We start from the raw sequence: 23,188 nt of genomic DNA on the forward strand, positions 1-23,188 counted from the left end.
ATTTGATATTAAAAGCAAGAAAGCAGGAAAAGTCAAAGAAAGCATCTCTACTTTTGTTTTTATCCTTGGTATGCACCCTTGTATGTCATTCGAGGCAAGGACAGATGGCTACTCTCCTGAATGACTGAAGTCTGGTGGGGGGGAGTCGGTCATCTTCCCCTGGGGAGACAAAAATGCAGAGGGAGTTGTTTCAATTAGCCAGATACTGCCACAACTAAAAGCTCCAACCTGCTCTCAGCCACATTTCCAGCCTGGCCATGGCTAATCAAATCAAGTTTGGGGGTGCAGAAAAAGGGTGGTGCACACTGTAGAATGTTCTTCAGCAGGTTGAGGATGGAGAAAAAGCTTGGATAACCAAAACCCTGGCTGACTACACTTAAAGACAGTGTTGCTGAGTTGTCAAACATCTTACAGTATGCCATTACACTATTGCACCACGGTAAACGGATCAGTTAAATACCTGAACCGTGTCATTTTGACTCTGCAGATTTTTTTATGTTCTTTAAAAATAATGATTTCAGGCAGCTTTGTTGTCCACAGGTGCTTTTATCTGATGCCACTTCAAAGTCCAGCTCTGTCAGGGCCAGAGGGGGGTTAGATCGGCTTGACCAGGCTTCCTCCTCACCCCCTTTCATGTTATCACTCCTTTCTCTCTGACAAGTATCTGGATCAGTGTCTGGGCCCCCGAGCACTAATCACAGGTCAAGATGTCAGCATGAGGAGTTCTCCACTCTGTCTGACATCATGTTGTATGGAGGATGGAGCATTTTGTGAAGCACTGGTTTCAAGCACTAAAGTAATTTGCACTGATAGGAGTGTAGGCCTATAAGATGTATACCAGTATTATCATGCAGCATCACCAGTGCAGGCAAACTGTTTAAAACATGTTAAATGCTTTTAATTTGACTGAAATGTGGTGCAAATATTTTTTGATTAAAAACTAACACAAACTGGGTTATTTTAGGCTTTCTGTGTTTTCTTTTCTTTTCAGATACAGGTAGTTTACTTGGCTTTGCCTGCTAAGACTGCAATAACATCCATATAGAGACTTAAATGCTTGCTTTTTGGTCACATTATAGATCTGCAGTGTCATAATTTTGGTTTTATAATGAGGTCATAATATCCTTCCTCTATCCTTGTAAAAAACATTTATTACACTGTTACTGAGTCATTTGTGAGCGATGGCTGGAGAAAGCAGCTGCAGCACGTTATTGGGACGTAAAAATAAACTGTCCTACATTTCAAAACTTTTCTTAGAGCTCTTTTAATACATACGGTCAAGTACCGTTTCCACCAGACGCCTCTTCCAAATTTACTGCGGCAGAACTCCTGAGGAACAGAATGAGAGGCAGCCGTGGTCGATACCAAGTTGGGAAGTTCACAGGGGTGGTGACAAGTAAGGATAACAGCGATTCCCAACTTTAACGCACGTAACGTGATTTTATTTTAATACGAACATATTTTATACAGTTTGTGTTCCACTTATGGTAACACTTGTTTTACGTATACATTCAAATAGTTAGACCAAAGCTCCAGCCGTCACCTTCTCTACCTCCTTTTCCCGCTTCCACCCTCTCGCATGTATTCCTATGAGGAGCTCCAACGGGGCTCCGGACACAACGGATAGAGCAGAGGCGGTCGGATACCGACTGTTCTCTCAAACTTGTTCCAAGTTTTTTTCAAAGTGTGGATTTTTATCTCGATTTTCTCGGGAAAAGTGAGCTTTTGGATTAACTTTCTCATAAGGAATACCGTGTTTACCGTTTAAAGGTGAGTGTCGGCTTGATGCGCTGGAGCAATTTTCTGTACTTTCCATTTTTAAGGTCGCGACGATTGCTACCAGAACTCGCGTGCTTTTCAGCTAGCTTGTCCACCTATTACAAACTTTAATTAAAGCTATTTACAGTTTGAGTCCTAATTTTACAAATTTGTAGGAATATTTTAACTATTTTGGACAGTTATGGCCAGGGAATGCGACTTGTGTTGCTTATAGGTAGTGATGCTGCTTGGGAATGCTACCCTGAATTTGTCCACGTAGATTTTTTGCATATTAGCAGAAATATAAACAATAAAGTGTGGGAATTATTCCCAAATATTAACTTTATTAGAAGATTTCCTTCATTTGGCAAAAAAGCGATTCTCCTGTAACCGTTTTTATTATACTGTATAATTACGTGCTTATTAGCGTGGGTGTCAGCTTCAAAGTTACAAGAATATAGTGACTTATAACCATTGTTATTTGGGGTTTTTAATTCATGTTTTGTCTTCCCTTTATCAAAGTGGAACTTGTTTTATGTATCTAGGAATGTCAACTATTCCCCCCTCGAAACAGCAGTAAAAAATAGTTATAAACTGGACATTTTCACGTTTTATTCTAGTACAAAGCTGGGTTCACCTAGTTTACTATTAAACTAAATGTCGCCTCACCTTACTTCAAGATTATTACACTCTGAAGTTATGCAGGCTTTTGCCTAATATCTTGCCCAAGGGCATTTCAGCAGAGAATGCTGCACCAGTCAGCAAAGTCAAACTTATGTCCTCTGGCTGGGTGTTTTAACCCATTTGTCCTTTGCCAAGATGATAATATTAATTGACATTGCTGTACATTTCAGAAGTTTTTAGAAACCTTCCTGTTTTTCCCTCTACTAGACATTTAGACTAGACACCTTTGGTTTGCTTTGTCTTTTTTGAGGCTTGATTTACATACAATGCATTTAGTTTGGGAATCCCCCAGTAACTGTAGCAGTAAATAGCTTAATGACTTATTTTGACCAATTCTTGATATGCAAAGCAGATATTGGGGCTCTGCTGCAGCTAGAAAAACAAGCTGTTGTGTTTTAGTTAGTTTTATTTTTTTTTAAGACAAAAGAAAAAGACAGCGTTAATAGATGGGACAGGTGTCCCTACAGGAAGAACAGGGCATGTGTGGGGAACAAAGGAAGTGTGTGAACAAAAATATTTGGTGTGTGTGTGTGTGTGTGTGTTGACTCATTCATATGAGTTTGCGCTGGAATGTGTATGGGATGGTCCATAATTGCGCAGCTCAAATTTTTTTTTAACTTTACTGGATAGGTATGCAAGTTGCCATATTCTGTCCTTTTCATTTCACGATGTAAGCTTATCAGAGGCGACTAGTTTTTAGTCTCAGTTTTAATCAAATTTTAATAAAGATGTACTGATTTTGTTTTTTGGACCAATATTAAATTCCAGTTTGTGTGCTGAGACACCAGTACTGATTCTAACCAGTCCTGAAACACTAATACCACATTTTCCCCAAACCTCGTATTAGTGTGAGTACTTAAACCTGAGTACTGAGTTGCCAGTACTGAGTATTAATGAATTCCATTTACGTAAGACATAGGTTTGTATAGTTTGGTTCAAAAAGAACAAATGTCATTTGCTGTTTTTCCAAACAGATATCTTCCTGAAGTAGAGTTATAAATCAGTTCCACAAATAGCCAGCAGTACATATCAGATTGTACTTGATTATGTGATAAGACATCTTTCCTTATAAGCAGTATGTAGCTCAGCTTTGGTTCAAACTGTTCCACAACTATAGAGCAAAACTGTTGCATTTTTATCTTCAGCGTGTTATTGTGCTACCACATTGGGAGTGGTTATCACTTGTGAACCACAGATTGTGTGCACTTTACTCAGTCAACGTGAGAATTTGGATTGTTCTGCTCTTCAATAACTGGACTTAATTTGCCTTCTCCAGAGTTCATTGTAGAGTTATCAGTTGTTGTGAACAAGATTTTGACCAACTAGCAGAGTTAAATATGCTATATTGAATGTTTTTCTGATGAGATGTTGGCATCTGCCATAATGTTATCAATACATAAAAACCGTTCTTAAATATTGTTTATTATAAGTCGTTTTTACAAACAACGCCGTCAATTTGCCGCAATGCTGTGGCAGCATCATGGAGCCTTAAGTCATTTATAAATGGTCAGACTGCGGCTTTAATGTCATGCAGTCGTGTCCGTTTGACAAAAGATTAGGCGATGGTGGCATAAAGGGAGTATGGGGGCGGTCTCTGCCCTGCCGTGGACTTCCATTTAACTTGGGCATAACTTGCTTTTTATAGCAATTGAAGTTGGGCTCATTCGTTTTTGTAACAAGCCCTTTCTAAAGGTGGAGTTTCTGGTGATTTGAACTTCAGCTCCAGCAGATAAGCTCCATGCTCCAGTTTGCCGTCTCAGCTGAATATGTTTACAAATGCAAAACTTATTGAGTTGAACTGAACTAGAAGGCGCCAGCAACAGAGGAGCTGTTTGCTAGGCTCCATCTGTTAGCAAGATAAACGTCAAAGGAAAACATTTAGAATTATAACTACTTGTTAGGGTATATTGGTAATGGTCAGCATTACGTTTTTACACTTCAAACTAGGGCTAGGCGATATGGCCTAAAATCAATAACGATAACTACAGGTATGTGCAGAAACAAAAGTTGTCCATTAGATGGAGCTAGGAGCCAGCTTCTTAAAGGGGCATGAGCGTTGCCAACCTACATACATCTTTTCATTTTTTTAATCAATTTATTGACATGGGGAAAATTCAGAAATTGCGATAACGATACATTTTTGATTTATTGCTCAGCCCTACTTCAAACTAGGGCTAGCCTGGCCTTAGCCAAAAGTGCCAAATACACACAAAATTTACGTGTGACACGTAGACAACACATTACCTTTGCGTTTTTCATGCGTTAACAATGCATACTTTTTGTGGGATAGACACGTTATTTAATACATTTTTAGCCATCTACTAGCTCCTTCTTTAGCATGCTAAATGTTTCCTTTTCACACACGCTGTGTTGGTGGTAGTGTGTAACAATGAAATCGGTCCCCATTGAAATGCTTTCCTGCTGCGCGAACATTACAGACGTTGTCTAGGCTATTCACTGGTACATGAAAAATTCATCTAATAACAGATATAAACACCGGTTTTTGGCAAGGACCAGTATACTCTCCCCCTGAGCCTGAGAACAGTGGACTCAGTGGTCTCCTTTAAAAAGCAGCTGGAAACTCACCTGTTCAAGCTGGTTCTTGCGCTACCTTTGGTTGATTCTCTCTACCAATTTTGCTATTCCCAGGATCAACTGATTACCTTTTTCTTATTCATTTTCTCTTTTCCTTTCTTTTCTTACTTCTCCAAATGCAATGATATTTTAAAAACTTTTCTAGTTAAAAAAAAAAAAATATATATATATATATATATATTTGTTCTTGTGAAGCGCCTCGTGATTTTTATCTTGAGAGGTGATATATAAAAAGTGTTTCTTTCTCTGTACTGCACAGGCCTACTCTCTATTTAAAAACATAGTACATTTTAAAAATCCTGTCACATAAACCATAACTTTTTTCTTCAGCTGAGGTTTTAGTACTATTTTGACATGTCAGTCTTTGGAAATTGAACTCTAGCCTACCTTTAATTGGAAAAAAAAAATATTATCAGCATCTAGAAAAGGTGACCTATAAATAAGATCATCATTTCACCATGAAAAAGATTGCGATTCCTCTTGTTACCAAAAGGTAATAGAAACCTTATCTGTTACTATGCTACTGCATGGCTTATCTTTCCTGTGTCTAGTGAATGAGGGAGTGCACCAGTAAATACTCCTGGTGTAAGTTATGCAGGTGCCCTGAGCTCTCTGTCGATAATAGTTCACATTTTTAGTCCTGTTTAGTTGATCTAGTGTTAAAATATATTATCTCAGGAAAGTTTATAATCAAATTTTTATGGAGACACTATTTTTAAAAAGTATTTTAACTAAATTCACAACTCTTCAGCGTTGTGTAGCAGACAGAACAACCTCTTATTGGTAAAGGGAAAATATCATGGGTAGGTGCATGTACTTCAACTGCATGGTTGCTTCTAGGGCTGAACGATTTAGGAAAATAATCTAATTGCAATTATTTTCTTCAATATTGCAATTGTGATTTAATTAACGATAATTTTCTCAAGGGCTTTTCTCATTTTTCAACTAACGGAAGCAAAAAAAAAATCTAAGTAACTTGTACTGAATATATACAAATTTATGTACCTACATATTTATCGACATATCATATCAACAAGTTTATTTGTCTACATAAACACTCACAAGTAAAGAAAAAAAATTGTATTTGAAGGTGCAATGCTTTGCAGCCAGGGCCCTTGAAGGAGCATAGGTATTAGCATCAATTGTGAAAATTGATTTGCAGGAAAGAAGTGTCCAATTTATTGAAGTCTTTTGTGTTTAGAGTTTTTGATGTCCTGTCCATGCAGAGCTTCCATAGTTCAGTAACGTTTATAGCTGCTAGCCAAAACTCAGTGGAGTTAAAGTCTCTTACAGTTTTCTAGCTTTACTAAAATATCTGTCTGTACTTATTTGATTAATGGACGTCTGAACTTTTTATTAGACTCCAAATGTAATAATTTGGCACGTTGCTAATTTGTAATTTGTAAGAATGTAATCGGCGATATTAGCATTAGCATCCATATGGGTTTTCAATCTATATTAGCATTGTGCTAACCACTCGCTGTCAGTCAAATCGCAACCTTTGCAATTAGAAAATCTCTTTTATCACATCACAATTTAATTGCATATGCAATTAATCGTTTAGTCCTAGTTTCTTCATGACTTTTCATCCACATCTCAAATTCTCCAAGAATTTGTGAACTGTAAAAATAAGACTCAGTCGTCCTGATCTCAGGACCAAGTTTGTTCAGGACTTGGTTTATGTTGGACTTCCAAGCCTCAGTTTTCAGCGGGTGAAATGGCCATGTTTGGTTGCCATTCAACCCAATCCCAAGAGACTTTGTTTACTGTCCCAGGTGGGTGAAAGTTGCATTGATTCCACAGTTTTGCACAATGTTTCAATAAGACTGCTGTTGGCACTTAAAATAATGTATATTTGAAGTGTCTGAATGCTGCATTTAGAATGAGAGGGTGCTCGCTGCAGAACTACAAAGGCGGAGCTGCACCATAAGGTGGAGCTGCACCAGAGTCAGCCCCGCCCATTCACGCAAACTCAGCCTAGCCCACTGACTTCCGTTTTTGTTTTCAACTTTATCGCAAACTGACCTGACCCACATGAATTACGGCTGTTACTAGTTTACAATTGTTAATGCTATGTTCTATGCTCCAATTAAACAAGATAAATATAACTTGCTACATGACAAAGTCTGAATATATCCCGAAATAAAAAAGTTTCTCTTAGCGAATATCTGCCCACAGCCGCTCTAATAAAACTCCTGTACAACAGCATGTACCACAACCATGTGAGTTCTGTTAGTCCAGTGGCAAGATCGTCTGAGTTAAGTTTTGCTTTCCCCTCAGCTGATGCTGGTTCGATTCTCGGTGGGGTCGGCAACAATCTATTTAGCCAGCTGAAACATTGAATTTGTTCATATTTTAGTTGTAATGTTCATTTTCAGCAAAATATTTATGTCTCTACAAGTTCTTTGAATTTGGTCGTTCCTAAACAGCATTTTAGTTGAAACTCTGCTCACAGATGGACTCACACTGGCTAAATAAACGAATGAATAAATAAAAAAAACACATTAGTCATTATATGTTAAACGGCATACCAATAAATTGTTGTAAACATAGTACTGGCAAGTGTAGCTAGAAATGAGGAAAAGAGATTATAGGATATTTCCACTGCTGGGAGGCGAACCCGCGCAAAACTGCACGTCAACCTGACACCATCACCACTACACCACCATATCTGATAAAACTAGGTGGAGTTACATTTTATTATGCTATTTAGTGTGTCTTTGGAGATGGGATGTATGGTTTATTGGCGGTGTCTCAGTAGAAGTCATTTCAGAAATAATTTGTCAGAAAATTCACAGAATATCCAGATTTGAGAACCAAAACCAGACCCGCTTCGGGGGAGGAGACCAAATTGAAGCTGAGATGGGAAGAAAATGCATGAATGAGGCCAAAAATGGCTTTGGCGTGTTTCTTATGAGGAAATGACAATATAACATGATTAAAAGTTCCAAAAGTTAGATTTTTAATTATATGGAACCTTTACAAAAACTGTTCAATTCACTTCTCAACTCCGTCCTCAATCTTGCATTTTTTAGCCATAACACCCTCTTTGGTTCCAGAATGCTATAAAGCCTGACAACTGGAAGGAATTGGACTGACTCTGATAGAATGGGCGGGGCTGATTCTGGAATGGGCGGGTCTGACTCTGGTGCAGCTCCACCTTCTGGTGCAGCTCCGCCTTTGTGGTTCTGCAGCGAGCACCACTTGTTTAGAATTGGCCACATAAGGCTGTGTCAGCCCGCTTTGCTGGTGACCAATGGCTCAATTTTCAACACAACTCCTGTCTGCAGACAACTTCAAACAAAGCAGGTGAGGCTGTTTTCTCTCATTTGGCTGGAAAACAGCAGCTCTCCACTGTTTGCAGACAAAAAGCTCAGAACGTGTAACATAAGCATGGTGCCAAGCCCTTCCACTCCGCTAGAGGGCAACAGTGCATCACAACAGCATTGAGCATTCAGCTTACTGCTAACCTTTCTCTAGCACACGTTCACTATGTCCCCTTGAGTCCGCACACGGTTGCCATGGGTTAACGCTGGTTATAAATCCGGGTTGGACCACCTGTGTTTACTGCAGTTGTGCACACTATTGTTAATGCTGATGCAGAAAATTCAGGACGATTGGGCTCTACGCCTTTCCTCCAGTGAAGCCGATTCCAGCTGTGCCGAAGAGGGTGCACAGGATGAGCATGTTTGATTTTGGTGGCTCCTTAGTGGCCCACAAAGTCTTGGTGTCCCGAAGTGATTGATCTGATGGTGGCCACCCACACTTTTGTGAGGTATTACTGTCTGGAATTGGTGGCCCCTTTGGTGGCTCATGATGTTCTTTCTGCTGGGTCTGAGTTGTCATCTTAGATTGTGTTCTCACCCCAGGTTCGATAGCTGCTCATGGGGTGTTTTTATATGTCCCATAATACCTTTGTTGTGCCGAGTGAATTGACTGAAAGGGAGCTTTAGGTTATGCATATAACCTCTGTTCCCTGAAGGAGAGGAAGAAGGTGCAAAGCAGGGCTGCCTCCTTCGCAGCCTAGCTTGGTGTAGAGCGGCTATCGAACTGAGAAATGCCAGTGACGTTGGGGGCTTGTAGGTGGAGGGCGGGGCCACCGCCACTCTATGTCACACGCATTTGCCTTTACAGGTGTGATCAGATGTTTCTTCAGCCAGGCCACATAAGGGCATGATGTCCCATAGTACCTTTGTTCCTCTCCATCAGGAAACAGTGGTTATATGCATAACCTCATATTCTTTCTGCATTTGTCTGCTTTTGTCCGTTTCCTCAGATTATATTGTCTCCTTGCTTGTTTGGCCTCTTTAGTGAAGTATTTTCAAGGAGGATGACCAGAAAGACGGTCAATAACACCACTCAATGAGATCAGAAATTATCTCTATACTTTGTGTCCTGCACCAGTAGTTTTTACTCAGCCACAACAGAGGAGCTTCAAGTGTAAAAGGCAGGGATTAGTTGTTTTTTAATTGCTGCTCCTTTTTTTAAAACTCACATCTTTCAGGGCGCTTACACTATTTCAAGCATACGTAATGGCTTGGTTGACATTTTGGTGGTGTGTTGCAGGGCAATTGCTAGTTTTGTGAGGTTACTCATGCTGAGTCCAAGCCTGAATGTTGGGCGGGGAGGGAAGGGAACGACTTCTGACTTTGTTCTAACATGTCTGGCACTAGTTTGAGGTATGCATGTGTGCATGTTTGTGTGTGTTTGTGCTCTCTATTCGAGCTCTGAGCCACATGAATGCCAGATGCTAAATAATTTGTTCCATAAAGGTGGGTAAGTTGAAGAACCAACCGTAAAATTTAAGAAAATTACTCCACTTAGCTGTTGTCTATGTGGTAAAAAGATTGCAATATTTTAAAATTAAGCAGAGAATGTTGTTGGACAGCATAAAAATCATTCAATTTAATTCAAATGTATTTATATAGCGCTAAATCAGGACAAGAGCCGTCTCGAGGCACTTCACATAGTAAGCATTCCAATACAGGTCAAATAACATGTCTTTGGCAGTTCTGAATCATTTGAGTTGTTCAAATTTATTTATTTATTTTTGTTAAAGAGCAGATTCACTGAAAGCATTTTTCACTTATTTGTGAAAGTGATCAGTCACTCAAAGTTTAATATGCAGGCTGAACATGAATACAGTCTGCTAACCCTTTTTTCTGCATTACCTTCTGATAGAAAATAGTGAAGCACTCAATTCAGAAAAGCTTGACAGATCTACATCACACTCAGGGCATTTACATGATGTGCTCCAAAGAACCGAAGTATTGCCCTAAAAAGGCTCACGTCATTTTTTTAAAATGCATGTAAACCCGTTAGTCTGGCTATCGTGATATAAAACAAATCACTATTTCTGTCAACCTTTAACACTCTTTGGTACTTTTAGGTGACATTAGAAGATATCAGATGGTTATTTTAAAGGTTTATTTTCACAAGCTGAACACGTGAAACATTAAATAACTGCTTTGGGTTAATAAAAGAGATTTATTTTAAGCTAAAATCTTCCAGCTTTTGTGGAGAACAGAACTCAATTAAACAGGCATTAAAATATCAATTTTCTAAATATCTGCTTGTTTTAAAAGTTGCTTCTTTAAGACTAAGAAATAAAAAATAAATCTAAGGAGACATTTCACAGTTAGTGAAAATTTAAACAGCTTTCAAAGAAAAAACTAGAAAACATAGTGTTTCCCCTAGAAAAATTTCCAGCTGTTGCGCGCGTTGGGGGGCGGGAGGTCTGAATCAGTTATGACACCAAGATTTCTAACCTGGGTCTTTCTCTATTCCTCTAGAGCCACGTTGAGCAATAACCTCCATCCTATTCTTCTTATTTCCAAAGACAATAACTTCAGTCTTGTCTTTGTGTAACTGGAGGAAGTTGATGACTGCATCCAGTCGTTATTTAGCTCCATACACTGACAAAGTGAGTCTAGAGCCTTTTTTCCAGGATCACTACTCAGCCTAAAACAGCTCTGTACAGCATGGTTTGAGTCAGCCCATCTGAGTGTAGTTTTGTTTTGCTCCACTGAAACACGTTGCTGGACATTTTGCTCAGTTTTGTGGCTTTTTGTAAGGCTCTGAACCAGGAAATGATTCAGAGTCTATATATTGAGATCCACCAATATGAAAATTAGTATGGTGATAGAATTTTCTCGATGCCACCCAGCCCTAACACAAATCTAGAAACAGCATTTATTATCATTCCAAGTTGAGTGGAAAAACACTAAGTATTCTGGCAATCAACACGTCTGTCATGTGGGTAATACGAATTGTATCCTAAACTACGCTATGTTTTCCTTCAGTGCCAGATTAGGCTTAAAGGCTAAAGGCAACTTAAAGAGAGTCCAGGTATTTACAGACAAGTAGATAAACAAATCTGTCAGTCATTTGTTTATCATTATACACTGCTGTTGGCAGCAGAGAAACATAAATAAAAGCATTATCACTGTCAAAGTGTACTATAGCACAGGACCGTTACTGTACATGACATTTCCTGCAGTTTTGACAAGCTTGAATACAAGTACAGTTTATACAAACCAGCAGTTTAATTCAGTTGCATCAGCAGTTTAAAGTGAGAGCACGTCCTAATATCGGGGTGATGCCAACTCGTAATCAATGAGATTTAAGTGGCTCATTGGGTGGGGCTGTCGCGGTTGAGGAATTCCCCCTGCGGTGATTCAGGGTGGCTTAATATTGCGGTGTGCGATATTATTGCAGCCCTTTTTATTGCAGTACTATCTAAACATAATGTTTACACATTTAAAAAAGGTTAAAAATTGCCGTGCCTTCTTTAATAACACTTTACTGAATGCAGATCAAAGGGCAGTAACAACACAGATCGCAGTAACGTTTGTTTCTCCGACAGTCGGAGTCCGACTGAACTTAAAAACAACAAAATTCAGGAGAAGGTTAAACTTTTAAATGCAAATTTGGCTGCAGCATCTAACAAATAAGAAACAAGTCCCCATTTTGTTTAGTTGTTTAAAATCAAGCATAAAAAATTACAAGTACCGGGCGCGCGCGCGCCGGGGGGCGGGCGCACTATCATTTCACTTTCACTTTCACACACACGAATGACGGTGATTTATAGCTCGGTCACGTCCTTGTTACATACAAGGAAAACCAGCATGTTAACTACGGTTTGAGAGAGGATCTGAGAGGGGTGGCAACATTTGCAGCAACACTGAAAACCCTCTCAGATGGATCTCGTTGCACTAACACACACGTACTTGCGTGCGACTCTGGCGAGCAAAGGGAATCTCTCCCGGTTGTTGCTCCACCGTGTCACGGGGGTTTTCTTTAGGGTGGATGCATTCCTCCTGCAGGTAGCGAGTGAGCTCCAGCTTGGCTCAAACTCTCTTCGGGACGGCTGCAGAAGCAGTGCTTGTCCGGGACTTCAGCAGGTCTCCGAGCGTTTATTTATTTATTTATTTTTGCCGCTGGTGGCAGCGCTGTCTCGGCCAAGGACTCTGGCTGCGCAGCAGCTGACGTACTGAAAACCAAAGTGCTCCCAAAGGAGCGAAGTAACGTTTCGTTTTGATACCAGTGCAGCCATCCTTCTCAACATGCATCATTGAGTTGAACCAAGTTCAGTAATCGCGGTGGCGCATGATGCAGCGCGGTGGGCTTCTTCATATCGCGAGATTTCATTTTTGAGGTTACCGCGACAGCCCTACTCATTGGCTCAGCAGCATTTCTCAGAAGCTAAATAAACTGAACTCTTGGCAGTGGAGAGTGGCAAGTAAAAAGACCAGTTCCCACCCAGTTTTGGTTGGTTGTTCTATTTATGAAAATGGGGGAAGAAAAAAAATTAAAGATGCAGTGTGTGAGAACATAGTGAGAATTTAACAGTGAGAAAATTCAAAAAGAGTATAATGTTTCAGTCATTTTGGAAAGAAGGCTATACTACAGGCCGGGGGTCGGCAACCCGCGGCTCTGGAGCTGCATGCGGCTCTTCCATCCATCTGATGCGGCTCTCTGTGCTTGTAAAATAATGAATGGATATTTAAATAAAAAGCTTTATATTTTAATGCATTAATTTTACATCTGTATGCCAATTCTAAATGTAAAGATTGTCTGCGTAAACCTGAACAGGTCCAACCTGGTCTTACTGTGCGTAATCATATGTGCTTTCTAAGCTGAAGAGGATGTGAGATTCTGGGATTCTCCTCAGAAGACTCCTGGATGTGTCGCCACATTGGAGACAGGAACAAGCGCTATTCAGCCAAAGTTTCATAATCAGGGAACATTTTCTACGTGACAAGTCTCTCTGAGAGACAGGGTTTGGAAAACGCTCGCTTCAGTCGGACGAATTTTCCCGCATGCGCTCTGGTTCTGCGACGCGCTCCAAGCCCCCCTCCACATCTTCAGCTCGCTGTGTACCTTACGTACACGCTGACAGTGAGCTGCGCTGAGCAGTGTCCAGCACAGATGTTCAGATGGGAATCTTTTCTTGAGTGATTTAGCTACATCTGCGATGTGCGTAGAATAAAATGTCAGTTTGTCTGCATGCGTCGGGGTAATTCTTTCTATTCTTTCTCCGTCAAAATAAACGGTCAAATACGGGAACTGTCCGGTCAACACAAGCCCTGCTTTTAACTGTTTTGTTTTCTTGTGAAAATAGATCAAATTAAACTTGATTAACACCAGAGCCAGGCACACTGCGCCGTTATCTCCATCATTGTAAATGAGGGAACAACAAAATGATCGGATCCTTTTCTGACCTTCCCCACCTACAAAGTTTAATGACAACAATCAAACGTGACAGAGCCTGGATTTGTATTCTGAACAGTCTAAACATGTTTTAAAAAGAAACGTGTGACAAAAGTGGCACCTGCTCAGTAAAACCATCAACAGGGTGAAAAATATCAAAATATTGTAGGCAGAGACGGGCTACAACTTCTGGATCCACTTTATATGAATCGTTTTATTGATTATCTTTTTATGAAAGATAACTTTGATGTACACGAGCGACCGGTACCGGCTGCTGTCACCTGTTGTGATTGGTTAAAGCAGCTCTCTGCTGTCTGAAGGTAGGCCCCGCCCACAACGCCGCGGCTGCTGTGGCTCCCAGTGTTTTCTTTATTGTGGGAAATGGGTAATAATGGCTCTTTGATTTGAACAGGTTGCCGACCCCTGCTATAGGCAGTGTTTCCCTTACATAGGCGTAGCCGTGGCGGCCCGCCACGCCTGAAATCCCAGCCCCAGACCTACAAGATCCCAAGTTTTATTGTTTTTTTATTTTTTATTTTTTTTTTTGCGCCGTTTCCCGAAGAAGCAGCGGGAACTACTCTGTTGTTGCTTATGATCACAGCCGGCAGGCAGCAAGGAGGAGGAGGCTGGGCAGGGTGGTTACAGCTAGGGATGAGCCGGATACTCATTTCAGACTAGTATCCGGTACGGATAAAGCATTTTTGACGAATACGAGCATAAAACGAGTAAAACTCGTAAATATCTGTAATCGTGCTGAAGGAAAATCCTCATTGGGTAACTGACTGTCTTCACGCTCTCTGATTGGTCAGTCACATAGAGTGCCCGCCCCTCCCTACACACAAAATCTGCAGCCGGGAGCTCAGTCAGCTCGGCCCAGGCATCCACGTACACACAGACAGTAACGGATCTCTCTGTGCTTGCTTCACTGTTGCTCACGTTTCTTCAGAGCTCCCTAGGTTTTCTTCAGCTTGCCTCTTTTTCAGTTCAATATTTAAAGTTACTTTTTTCGTAACGTACGTGGTGCATTTGACAAGACAGAGCTGAAAACGGCTTGTGCATGCGTCGGTCACTGCCTCCGCTCCGGTCTGGTTTTTTAAAATTATTTTAACTCACTCTCTCTCTCTCTCTCTCTCTCTCTCTCTCTCTCTCTCTCTCTCTCTCTCTCTCTCTCTCTCTCTCTCTCTCTCTCTCTCTCTCTCCCCCCCCCCCTCTCTATCTCTCTCACATACACACCTTAATCAACATTGTTTTGTTTAACTGCGTGTGGGAAAAATACCAACAACGCTAGGAAAAAAAATCCTTGTTTAAATCCATCAGTTTAATCAAATTATAATTAAAAAAAATTAAAAAGTTGTGTCTGGTTCTAGTATTTCATATTTCCTAGTTCCTTCTGCATGGTATTAATTCATGCACTTAAATATTAATGTTCTGATTTTATTGAAAAACTTGTTCTGTAGTTCCTTTACTATTGTGATCAAAACTATTTAATCTCAATTGCAGGCTGCTTTGTAAATAGTTTTCAAATAAACAATACACATAGCAACTTCTGATCAATCCATATCATTTTCAGATTTAAAATAATGTATTGATGTAAACACACCCACTTATTTCCAAATAATAAGGTGCATTCATCTGTGTATGTCCTTTGATCCGCATTAGTGATATTTTCAGCACCAGAACAATGAAGCAAAGAAAAAGATTCTATGGGTTGTCTCCTCTCTGCACTTGAAAATTTTACTTTATTATAATGTTCACTGTAATGCATCTTGATGTTCTTAACAAATAAATTAAATCAAAGATATTGGTCAATAATGCCAAATATGTAAATTTGTGTTTCAGTCCATTTTATACTGACTTAAAAATACTTCATTACGTCTACTAAGCAGGGGTGTAGAACGTTTTTAAAAGGGCCAGCCCAGTAATGATCTTGGACCAAAATAAAGGGAGCAGAAAGTCAAATAAGGGGGGTTAAAAGGAGATGTTTTTCCAGACACCAAGAAAAATTAAATGCCAAATCCCCCCTGCAAAGTGTGTCACTGAGAGTTTAAAACAAAAATTATTCTCGTTCAAATATTGGTGTATTCACCTTTAACACTAGTTATTAAAATGCAGCAGTTGCTGGATTGGTGTAGTTCAAAGTGGAGTGCATCAAATAAAACAATATTAACATAAAAGTGAGACGTGTCATATAGGGCTGCAACAAACGAATATTTGGATAATCGATAAATCGGATGGGGTCTCAGCTTGATTAATCGGATAAAACGGGAAAATTTAAAAACTGCTAGGGAAACATTTTTCCTCTCCGTTTTTTACTTTAACAACAGGACATGATTAGAAAACAGTTCAATAGCATGCAAAACAACATGATTTCAACTAAATATATCCATAATTAAACTATGTTCAGTAAAAGTTTGTGTATCTCATTAACACGCCTGAAATTCTAGCGCCACGGCTTATTAAATCAAACTTTTAACTGTTTCTGGCTTTGTGTCTTAGCTGGTTTCTCTGTTTTTCTCCGCAGCAGCTAGATTAGTACTACTTGAGTACTGAGTATCATCTGATCTCACATTTTTTTTAATGATGACATCAAATAGACAAAAATATGTAGTTATGGACAGGTTTTCCATCCATCCGTCCATCCATCCATCCATCCATCCATCCATCCATCCATCCATTTTCATTCGCTTATCCGGAGTCAGGTCGCGGGGGCAGTAGCCTAAGGCGAGAGGCCCAGACTTCTCTCTCCCCAGCCACTTGGGCCAGCTCCTCCGGGGGAATCCCAAGGCGTTCCCTGGCCAGGTGAGAGACATAGTCCCTCCACCGTGTCCTGGGTCTACCTTTAGGTCTCCTCCCGGTTGGACATGCCCAGAAAACCTCACCAGGGAGGCGTCCAGGAGGCATCCTGACCAGATGCCTGAGCCACCTCAACTGGCTCCTCTCCATGTGGAGGAGCAGCGGGTCTACTCCGAGCCCCTCCCGAATGACCGAGCTTCTCACCCTATCTCTAAGCGAGAGCCCAGCCACTCTTCGGAGAAAAGTCATTTCGGCTGCCTGTATCCGCGATCTCGTTCTTTCGGTCACTACCCAAAGCTCATGACCATAGGTGAGGGTAGGAACGTAGATCGACCGGTAAATCGAGAGCTTTGCCTTCTGACTTAGCTCTCTCTTCACTACGACAGACCGGTACAACGCCCACATCACTGCAGATGCAGCACCAATCTGCCTATCGATCTCACGCTCCAGTTTTCCCTCACTCGTGAACAAGACCCCGAGATATTTAAACTTCTCCACTTGGGGCAGGACCTCATCCCTGACCCGGAGAAGGCATTCTACCCATTTCCAAATCAAGACCATGGTCTCAGATTTAGAGGAGCTGATTCTCATCCCAGCTGCTTCACACTCGGCTGCGAACCGCTCCAGTGAAAGCTGAAAATCACGTTCTGATGAAGCTAACAGGACCACACCATCTGCAAAAAGCAGAGACCTGATCCTCAGGCCACCAAAACAGATGCCCTCCACACCTTGGCTGCACCTTGAAATCCTGTCCACCTCACAGAGGAGCGCTGCGGCACGGTGTGAGCGAACCCCCCAATAAATTGATAAATGGACATAATAAAAAGATAAATAAATAGATCCACATTAATAAAAAAATTGCCTTGACAATTGTCAATAATAATCGTGATTAGCATTTTTTCCATAATTGAGCAGCCCTATCAAGAGGTTCAAATTTCACACCAAGACAACCCTAGACGTAACTATTGTTTACCATCAGTGAGTGTGGGGTTGCCGTGTCTGCTGTGAGCTAGTGCTGCAGCGCAGACAATTGTAATTTGACGACAGCTGGCAAAAAGCCCCAGAGTTGTTTAAAGTGGTTGCAGTAACCCAATTTTACCATAGGATGTCATTTTTACTAGCCTGGCCTGCCAGACCCATCCTGTTTAATTCTGCACAGAGAAAGAGGTAACTCACAGGCAGAGAGGCACTTGAGGGGCGGGACTAGGCAGCTCAAAACTAACCTGTCAGAAAAAAGATGGAAATGCTGACTACTGCGCGACACTGTAGTTTTTTTAGATATAGTAAAAAAAAAAGGCGTCTGACAATGGCGCAAACATCCTTTATTTTCTTAGAAGAAATGCATTTAGTGCTTCTACTTGTTTTCGTTTTAAAGAGCCACTGCGAACTTTGCCACTGTCTTTGTTGTTTATGAGCTTCGCTGTGTGTGACGTCTGCAACGCTGTTTTTTTTTTTTAGCTGTAGTCAAAAATGGCGTCTGGCGACAGCGCAAACATCTTTCTTTAAAAGAAAGGCTTTTAGCGCTTCTACTTGTTGTTTTAAAGACGTGTTCAATTCATTTAGAGCAGAGGAAAGAGCCGCAGCGAACACTGCTTCAGTCGCCATGTTCATGACAAACTCGGCGTTATGGTGTGTGACGTACGCTACTCAGCGCTGATTGGCTCGGTTACAATTCTCACGGAGTCTGGATATTTGAATAGGAAAGTTCCCAGACCCTTTCTCTGTGTAGCATTAAACAGAGGAGGAGTCTGGCAGCCCAGGCTACATTTTTACTTCATTCCTACTTAGTGCACCTTTAAACGTATGTAAAATATATAATTGGTGACACTATTCAGAACTCATGAAACAGGCCTTTTTTCACAAACATTTATCTCAGAAAATATACGTAGAGGCAAGGCAGTTTTATTTATATAGCACATTTCAAACACAGGGCAATTTAATGTGCTTTACAATGAGCATGAAATGGCACAACAACAGGAACAAACAGGAAAACAATAACAATAGAGGAATAATTAATCGTGGTACGTTTTTGTATGTTTGTTTTATTGTTTGAAATTTTCTAGTTGAATCAGTTTTACTTGTTAGTCAAAGTATCTGATCCTTTAGAGAAGTTCAGTAAAAATTCAGTTTATAACTTGTAATCAAGTATTTGATTAGATTCTATGTTGTAAAATGTTGGGCATAAAAAACACATGCCTGGCCTTACTTTTCTGGGTTTTTTTTGTTCTTTGCAAACATGATTTGACTCTGGATCAAGAATTACAGTTTACATCACGTGTACTGTTCCGTGTTTCAGGATTTTGTCAGAAGATTGTGTGCACATGGTGCTGGTGTTGCTGCAGTGTGTTGTATGAAACAGGAATCAAAGGGTGCCATTGTTGGAATGAGAAGCAGATGTTAGTGAGGAATTCTCCTGACAGCAGCAGTTTTTTTTTTCATGCCAAAGCCCTGAGCGCTGCCTCACTCCATCTCCCTCTCTCGTGTTGTCTCACTCTTTACCGTGCATCCACCGGTGCTTGTTTTTCTTAAGCTTTGACGTTGTACCTAAAGGTTTTGCTAAATCAGTGTCATGACAGCCTTCAACCTTGTTCTTCCTTTTTTAAGCAGCTATGGTTTTCTTCTCTTTCGTCTTGTGCTCTCCAGCTGTTGGAGGTGCTACTTCGACTAGAGTTGAGGTGAAAATTAAGAAAGAGAGGTGAAGCAGTGACAGAAGTCATGTCTGTGAGTTTTTTTTGTGCAGTCATGCAATAGGACACTTTGACAGAATCCATGTTTCAGACTGAGAGGAAGGAAGGTGGTTAGTTATTTATTTTATGCAGGTTTGACTTTAAATAGACTCTAATATTGCATCAGTCACTCCTACAACAGCAATGAAAAGGAGGTATTTCTTATTCAATGTGATGTTAGGATGGGTGTATGGTGTCAAGACAGGAGTCGTATTTATGATTAAAAATGCAAATAACATCATTTCTTCTGAGCCAGGTTTAAAGACCATTCAGTATACCTTTAAACTAACATTATGGACACAGATGTGTGGATGTCCTTACTCGTGACATTTTATTATGCATTAAGCTCGAGCCACGCTGTGCATTTTTTGGTCATCCTAGACAAACCTCTTGTCATGAACAGAGTCATTACAAAAAAGTGAATCTAAGGGTGATTTGCAGGCATAGTATTAGCAAGCAAGCTGTCATGCAGTCAAATGATGGCGATTACAAAAACTTACTGCCCAAATAATGACGTATTTTAAATTTGATGGCAAGCCGTCTTCGTTTTCTGCAGGGCTGTACAGTGCGACATATATGTTGCATGTGCGATGAAAAAATCTCTCTGTGTGATAAACTATGTTTAGATGTAACAGTCATGCAACATCTTTTCAAGTTAATTTCTTCCCCAGATCTTTATTGAACCATTGTAAGTTCCTTGTTATTAGAGGAATGCCTTTTACTGGCGCACAGTGCGCTAATCTAGGTGCTGTGGAGTAAACAGAAAAAACAGCAAAGACACAAAGGCAGAAATGGTCCAAAGTTTGGGATGAAAAGTGCAACTATGGGCAAATTAGCTAATGCTAGCTGGTACCAGGCTCACGATCAAGCGGGGTTCCGAAAAACACGATGGTTGTGAAACTAAGAAAATCTAAACTACAAGTGGAAGAAAAGTCCCCATCATTATATGGGGAGAAAAAAGTCTCAGAAGTTCTGTGTGTGAATCTAGATCTGTGTGTGCATAACTAAAGATTTGTGTATGTGTATCTAGATCTGTGTGTGCATAACTAAAGATTTGTGTATGTGTATCTAGATCTGTGTGTGCATAACTAAAGATTTGTGTATGTGTATCTAGATCTGTGTGTGCATAACTAAAGATTTGTGTGTGTGTGTCTAGATCTGTGTGTGCATAACTAAAGATTTGTGTATGTGTATCTAGATCTGTGTGTGTAAATAAAGATTTGTGTGTGTGTGTGGATAGATCTATGCATGTGTAACTCTTATAACTTGTTTACATTTTTGTGTGTAACTTCAGCTCCTACACTTACAAATAATTGAATACACACACACACACACACACACACACACACACACACACACACACACACACACACACACAAATCACCTGGTACTTACGGACAAAACTACATTACATTACAGAAAGGGAGGGGACTTAAGGCTGATTCATACTGACACTGCTCCAGCATGTCGGATCTGTTGGATCGCCATGATGCAACGTCATATGGGCAATCCAACAGTGTTGGATCATGTTGGAACATCAGTTGGAGTCGAGCTCTATTTTCTAAACATCCGACGCGGCGTTGTATGCTGGACGTCTGTTATTGGCCAGCCAAACAACCCAACGTCATTTCCGGCACGATGTAGCTTCCCTTAAAAAATGTGAACAGCGCGAGTATTGACACAGTCCTGAAGACATGGAGCAGATGGAGCAGAGTTGTTGTTCTTCTAGCTCAAGCAGCTCCTGCTCAATAAGAATTCGCTCTGTGTCTGTGTCCATCTTTTCGCGTCGCAAATAGTAAATAGTAGTGGGGCAGACACGTCATTACAAGAGTATGCACACCTGCATAAGAGTGCGCCCGCTGTTGTTTTGGCGGAGAATTTCTTAAAAACTCAGGCCAATAAGTTAGGAATGCGCCTCCTGCTGTCCTGGTGGAGAATTTCTTTGCAACAGGGTCAAGCCAGTATGAATACAGAGGAGATTCGACGCTGCAGCAGCGGGAGGGCGCAAATGTGCTTTTGCTTAAAGGGACTTTACCGAGTTTTGAATTTTTATGCTTGTGATTGCCCCCTCAGGCCAAAAGCGTAACTGCAGCTTCAATAGTAGGCTCGTGCACGAGGCGCGCATGCTGTACGTGCACACCCCTTAATGAAAATAACAGCCGAGACAGTCCCGTGTGTGTGTGTGTGGCCCGGAGGACAGAGGACAGGAGAACGCGCAGCTAATTAATTAAATAATTTGGTTCTGTACCTTTCTCTTCAGCACAGCCGACAAAGGTTTAAGATGGGTCAGTCCTCCTGCATGCTCTTGAAAAATTGTTCCAAAATGAAAGTTGAACCCACATATTTTTCATCTGTGAATGCAATGCCGTTCGGCGAGTCTCAAATAAAAATTTGGGCATCTTACTGTAAAAAAAAATACCATTAATGTAAAAAATAAACTCTAAATAAACTATGTTCATATCCAGAATTGAACCCAGGTCTTCTGCACGAGAGTCCGACGTGTTACTAGGTGAGCTAAAGCGCCAGTGACGTCTTTTGTATCAGTAACATTTATATCCTTGATAGGGCTGCACGATATTAGGAAAACCTGCGATATTTGATAACAGTGCTTAATACTGCGATATCGATATTACTCACGATAAATGAACAAATACTAAAGTATGCAGTGTTGATGTTGTCTGGCGTGTGACGTCTGCTCTGGGTTCAAAGCAAACAAAAACTAATGCATGAATTCCATTACAACATAACATTTTTATTGAAAACATATGCAGCTGCACCTGCTACTGTATTAGCAGCAAAACAACAAACTGCATGCATGCAGTTTCTCGGTGACTTTAAAACATCACCTCCACCATAAAACTTTTTCTGATGCTCCAAATACAGAAAAACATCCCTTACCAGGGTTTTTTGAATTAATAAAAAAATCAGAAAACTACTTTAAATGTTAAATAATAGTTAACAGCACTTAAATGCAACAGCAAATTCTCTCATTGCTACTGAGCATTTTCTCCACTTACGTGGTTATGATATAAGGCTGTTGCTGTAATTGGGAAGTGAACTGTGCTGGGCCAAACTAGGAGAATATTAAGATTTTCTGAGGGAAAGAGAAAAACAATTGTCTACCTTTCAGAAGAGGAACTGGCAAAAAAAACTGCATGGAAAATATGTGAAAACGTTTGTTTTTAACCCCAAATTGAACAAGTTTACCTAGATCTTAAAAAGCAGCTCAGATGATGAAACTGCAACTATGATTCTGATAACAAGCTAACTAATTGAACTAGCTCCTCTAAGATAACCGACTAGCAGAGCTTCTGACTGACATTTTATGTGCAGCAGCAAATCAACTATCCTGATTAACAAGGTTATAAAAGCTCATAAATGAAAAATCACTTTGATGTGTGGGGGAACTTTTCCAGGCCCTCTTTAGCAGGGTGGGACTGGGAGGAGAGTGCTGTAGCCTTTTAGCTGGAAACTAACCGGAGCCTGGGGCTAACATCACTATCCGGTGGAACACTAGCGACATGAAGGTGGGTTGGTTCACCGGCACGTGTCGGAGTCAGCCCGGTAAAAATGATTAACGACACAAGAGTGGACTCACGTTCACGTTTGAAAGCAGCGCTGATTCCAGAAGCCTCAGCACAAAATTGTGTTCGTTGCTCTGAGCCAGCATGACAAACAAGGGAACTGCGCCGCTAATGTTCGGGTGTTGCTTTCCATCCTAAGGGTAGGGGGCGGGCGTATTACGTGAATGGACCCATCTGATTGGCTGCATATCAGAAGGGCTACATTTGATTGGTCAAACAATACTTCCGCATAAAAAACAGAGCTGGTTTACAAAAAGTTGATGTATGACACGGATGGAAATGTTTGAACCAAACATTTATCACCGTTTTTGACGTGCTTTGCGATGGGCCTATCGC

At 40.7% G+C, this 23,188-nt stretch overlaps 1 protein-coding gene across 1 annotated transcript in view; it reads left to right on the top strand.

Moving 5' to 3' along the window:
- Positions 1 to 1,612: 1,612 nt before the first annotated feature.
- The window catches only part of frmd6 (FERM domain containing 6), a 36,850-nt gene continuing 15,274 nt past the window's right edge, over positions 1,613 to 23,188 (top strand). Inside the window, exon 1 of the mRNA XM_015969465.3 lies at positions 1,613 to 1,770. The gene's annotated coding sequence lies outside the window, so the exon portion shown is untranslated. The remainder of the gene's footprint in view (positions 1,771 to 23,188) is intronic.

This window comes from Nothobranchius furzeri, chromosome 18, assembly GCF_043380555.1.
Source record: "Nothobranchius furzeri strain GRZ-AD chromosome 18, NfurGRZ-RIMD1, whole genome shotgun sequence".
NCBI classification, from domain to species: domain Eukaryota; kingdom Metazoa; phylum Chordata; class Actinopteri; order Cyprinodontiformes; family Nothobranchiidae; genus Nothobranchius; species Nothobranchius furzeri.